We start from the raw sequence: 5,759 nt of genomic DNA, 5'->3' as shown, positions 1-5,759 counted from the left end.
AGGAATGCATACTGATTTTTCTAGTGTCAAAATTTCTTCCCCTTGAATCTTTAATTCCAATGTCTACAAATTGGCTCTGCCTCTCCCCCATCTCTATGTTTCTTTCACTCTCTTCCTGTTCCCTCACATGCATACAGAGACACAAAATCAAATTTAAACTCATTGACACTGACAAAATCTATGTTATCATGATATAAGCTATTCAGGGTAATAGGATCTAATAGAATGATGATGTCCAGGCTTCCTATTGTGCAAAGAATAATGAGACTCACTTTTTTAGAGCAATGTTTAAAGTATGGCAACCTATACTTTCAGATTTTAAATAATTTAAAAGACAAATTTTTAAGTTGTTGACATTTTGATGATCCTGTTTAACATCTTCACTTTAGGGGTACATGTGCCTAAAATACCTTCCTTATTTGTGTATCTGTATGAAAGGAACTTAGAACACCCTATCGTAAAACATATTCTTCCTATGAAACTTTAACTGGTTTTATGTCCTAAACTCATCTTCACTCTCTCCCTGGTCAATGTTTTTGCTTTGAATTGTTCTTTATTAATTTGAACCTTCATAATTTAAAATCACATGTTATTCTTCCACAAGACTGTGCATGACTCATAGGACAGTATGGCATTTAGTCCATATTGAATTTCCCATAGACTCTTCACCCATGCTTTATCTGAATACCATATAGAAAATTTTAAACATTATCATATTGCTAAAATAAACTATTTCTTGAGATTTAAGTAAGTAATATGTTTAAGTAGCCGTTTAGAGTCCCCAAGAGCTATAATTCATCTTATGTAAGTCATTTTCTCTTCACGTTTCTGTACTAAATCAATGGTAAAAAGGGACTATTTTGAACAATGCCGTATTATTTATAAATCTGAACTATCATCACCATTAAACTTGTTTGGTTTTTGGGTTTCATCTTTGTCAGAAATAGCAAATGCAATTGGCATTAAAAATACCAACCTCATTTTACAGATGTGCTTTCTCCTAGAAAAAGAGCTCAAATCCATTGTTCTAATAGATGTTAAAAGATAACAAGGTAATGTAAAGGTCTGAAGATCTGCATCATATGTCTTCTAAGAAGTGGTAGTTCTCTGTGTACAAGGGCGAAGGGGGTGCCCAAATGTTGTTCTAATAGTCATATTAATGTAAAATTAGAGAAGATTCAAATTTAGACAGATGATTTCATGCGAGCATTTGTCATGTTGTAAATCATGCAAATTGCCCACTACAATAATTACTCTTCTCTGAAACCCCACTCGGTAATTCTCTTCATAACCACCACATGATCTCTAAAGCAGAGAAGACATGAATACATTGGCCAAGATATAATAGGCTTTAGACCATTGTATGTTGGCTCTTACTCTTCTAGCTATGAGGTTAAACATGACGAATTAAAGTATTTATATTACACTGAGATATCTTTACATTTATTAAATTGTCTGGCTGAGAATGCCTAGTCCTGCCTTCATTCCTATGTGTGCACCTAGGTGTGGATGCATAAGACAACAAGAGAGAGTTGGAGTTTGAAGTAGTTTACTGACATAGCTGATAAATCTGAGTCACAATCACAAAACACCAAGTAGTTTCATAATTGCTTAAGGCAATGCACATGATGAAGCTAAATTCAAGGCAAAAAGTTTCTAGCAAATATTTTTCCTTTTTTCATTAATTAAAGGTATTCATTTATTTTACATCCTGACCACAGTTGCCCATCCCTCATCTTCTCCCATTTCCTCCCCCAGCTTCCCGCTGCAGTTCCACCAACCACTCCTCATCTGTTCCTGTTTAGAAAGGGCCAGACCGCCCATGAGTATCAACAAAGTGTGGTATAGCAAGTGGAGGCAGGGCCACTTGTGTGAAGGCTGGGCAATGTAATGCATCAGCATGAGGAATAGGTTCCTAACAGCCAGCAAAAGTCTTAGGAAAAGCCTCTGCTCCCAAGACTAGGGATCCCACAAGTAGACCAAGCTATACTACTGTCACCCACATGTAGAGGGCCTAGGTTGGTCCTGTGCAGGTTCCTTGGCTTTTCTTTGAGATTCTGTGAACTACTATGAGCTCCAGTTAGTTGTTAGTTGTTTCTGGGGTTTTTTTGTTGTTGTTGTTGTTTTTTTGTGTGTGTGTGGGGGGGGGGGGATGTCCTTACCCTCCTGTATCATACATTTCTTCCTACCTCCCTTCAGCAGGATTCCCTGAGCTAAGCCCAATGCTTGGCTATGGGTCTCTACATCTGTTTCCATTAGTTATTGGATGAAAGCTCTCTGGTGATAATTGTGGTATCCACCAATCCCCTGCACTTCATATATGCAGGACTAACTGTAGGTCAATGGTTATGTAGCCTAGGCCGTTTCTCAATCCCTTCAATCCCTCTATTGGAAATTCCACTCTGTCACAGGATGTGGCCAGTTCAGGGCTACACATCCACCATTGCTAAAAGTTTCTGCAAGGCAGAGGACACTGTCAGTAGGACAAAAGAGTAGCCTACAGGATGGGAAAAAGATATTCACCAAATCCATAATGGATAGAGACCTGATCTCCAAATTATATAAAGAACTCAAGAAACTAGAATTGAATAAACCATATAATCCAATTTTTAAAAAAATGAGGTATAGCTCTAAACAGAAATCTTAACAGAAGACTCTCAAATGGCAGAGATGTACGTACAGAAATGTACAACCTCCTTAATCATTAGGGAAATTCAAATTAAAACTGCATGAAGATTCCATCTTACACTTGTCAGAATCACTAAGATCAAAAACTCTGATGACAGCTCATGCTGGAGAGGATGTGGAGCAAGGGGAACACTCCTCCACTGTTTATGGGACTGCAAACTTGTACAGCTACTTTAGAAATCAATATGGTGATTCCTCAGAAATTTGGAAATCAATCTACCTCAAGACCCAGAGATACCACTTTTGGGCATACATCCAAAAGATGCTCAATCATACCACAAGGATACTTGCTCAACTGTGTTCAAATCAGCTTTATTCATAATAGCCAGAACCCCAAAACAATCTAGCAATGTATTAATTTGGAACTTTAAATATATAGGATAGCTTATGAAATATAATTTGTGTTTTACAATAAAAATGAAAAAGTAGGAACTATTAGTCTCTTAAGATAGAAGAGAGAAGGAAAACATTTTTGATTGAAAATCCTTTCTATTTTTCATGAAAAGTCTTTTTAAATATTTGCATGTATTATCATAATAGTATATAATATTATCATGAAGCTCTAAGAAAGATATGTTTTTCTAAAATAAAGGAAAATTGTGTTTAATGTCTCCAAGTAAATTAAGAAGAATTACATTGTGAAATGATATTTTCATTTGTGATTGTTTTCATCATTGTAATTACTAAAACACAACTGAATGCAATAATAAAATGATAGTATTTTCCAATTAGTAATCTTTAAATTCTTTTGACAATATGTCACCGATAAGAAAAAAGTCTTGGACTATTAAATAAATATGTGTTTTTAGGATGGAATGTTGTCATAGAATTATGTTCCCTAATTTGTATCTAGGATTAGACGAATCAAGAGTGCAGATTCATTTTCATTGTTTTTCAGAGAACATACATACAAATGCTGACATGGGTCACATGACCTAGGGAAACGTCTTGCTCTTCCAGGGTTCTTTCTGAAAGATGATACCCCCATTGCTCAGCTCCATTTGTCTTTAACAAAGGAAATACAAAGACAAATATGCTTAGTACCTTTCTCAGCCATCCTCTGAGAACCTCCTTTCTGCATCAGATGGGAACAAACACAGAGATCCACAGCCAGAAATTATGAAGAAAGTGAGAGATCTTGGAACATTCTGCTTCCTGAAAGTTTTTATTGTGAAATTTCATATACGCATATAATGTTGTTTGAGCAAATTTGCACACACACACACACACACACACACACACACACACACACACATGCTTACAACACATACTCCCCAACACACATCTCTTTCCCTCTAACTGCTCCCATATACCCACTTACTACTCCCGGTAGGGTAGTCTTGGTATGTTTAAAAGAAGCCATTCATTTGTTGTATCATATATTCAATTCATCAAAATCCTTTTTCTCCTGTATTAATAAACTGTATCTTTAGTTTGTACTAATTTTACTCTATCTATTAAGTCTATCACTGTTAGTGCTTGTTTTGAAGAATGTATCCCATGTGGGAGCCCGTTTTCAGGTTCCTCCTGGCTTTACCCAGCAGGTCCACATAGAGAGGATGATTAGGGCCATGGGCCTGAGTGCAGGTGTCTGAAATGGTCTGCACTTGGCTGTGCTGGGGGAGCTGAGGGGGTAGGGGGGTATTTTGCTCCACCCCTTGGCATTTCTATAAATGCCTTAGGGTGGAGACACTCAGGGCTTGTTGGATTAGATTCCAGGCCCTTTCCAGGCTATCCTTTATTTTCCATCTGTTTATCTCCCAGTCTAAATCCTTCTGCTTACACTCAAGAAAACTCTGGGGAACTGTGAGGTTGGTGGGTAAACACCCCGCAGAATCCCCTAAACAGGCATATATGTGTCTGCCTTCTTAGGCAACTACAGACAAAATTACTGACAGCAACTATTCCTAAGTTCACAACTTGACACATGTTATTCTTATTCTCCAGTAAAATTTGCTGGTATTACTTTAAATAAAAGACAGAAAACAAACAATATCAAAGGTATGAAGCTCTCCAAAGTCCAGAAACCTTTGATTTCCCCCTCTGTTTTCCTGATGTCCTCTGCTGCTCTACAGTGTTTAATTACAGTGATCCAATCGTTACGAATGGAACACCCCAGGCACACTTTCACCTCCACATCAGTTCTTTGACTTTCTTCATGTACAAGGGTATCTTTTCCCTTTTGCTTATCTGGCTATCAATAATGTGAACTTGATATGAAATTTACCAAAACTCTAGCCACTAGTTCAGGAATGTTAAGTGTAAGTTTCAATCACAAAACGCAGGAATTGCTGTACCTAATTTTTAACCCCAAATATATATGTATTTATTTATTTTTAAAAATATTTATTTATGAGAGGGCACACATGCCACTGAGTTCATGTGACTTTGCGAGGTAACTTGCTGAGTCAGTTCTTTCCTCTAACCATGTGTATCCCAAGCAGTGAACAAACTCACATGATGACCTTTTTTTTTGCCAGGTGCCTTTACCCACTGAACCCTCTCGTCTTCTCCTTTGGGTTTTTTTGTTTGTTTGTTTGTTTGTTTGTTTTTATAATTTAGATATTCATCTTCTGTCAGATGTATAATTAGAAAGGACCTTTTTCCCATTCTGTAAGTATCTTCACTGGCTTGTTTCCTTTGTTATATTGAAGCTTTATAATTTAATGAGGTCCTATTTATTACCTGTTAATATATTAACTGCTGTTTGTTTATTTATTTATTTATTTATTTATTTATTGTGTGTGTGTGTGTGTGTGTGTGTGTCCCTCAAATAGCTGTAGTTCTGCTCAGAAGCGCTTGCCTTTGCCTTTTATTTACTTTTACCTGTATTTCAGGATTACATGTCTTAATATTAAAATCTTTAATGAATTTGGGGGTGAGTTTTTACATGAAACACAGGAATATAGATAGATTCATAGTTTCTCAGAAGAATATCCGATTTTCTGATTTCAGGATGTTGTTGTATCTTTAAGGTTTATTTTTTCATCTTCGTCAAAAATAAACTAGCTGTTCATATGCATGTATATCTGTGTCCTGTATATTCTACTTTGATCAGTGTGTGCATTTTT

The sequence above is a fragment of the Onychomys torridus genome, chromosome 20, assembly GCF_903995425.1.
Source record: "Onychomys torridus chromosome 20, mOncTor1.1, whole genome shotgun sequence".
Classification (NCBI taxonomy): domain Eukaryota; kingdom Metazoa; phylum Chordata; class Mammalia; order Rodentia; family Cricetidae; genus Onychomys; species Onychomys torridus.
Note: the sequence above shows the minus strand (reverse complement) of the source record.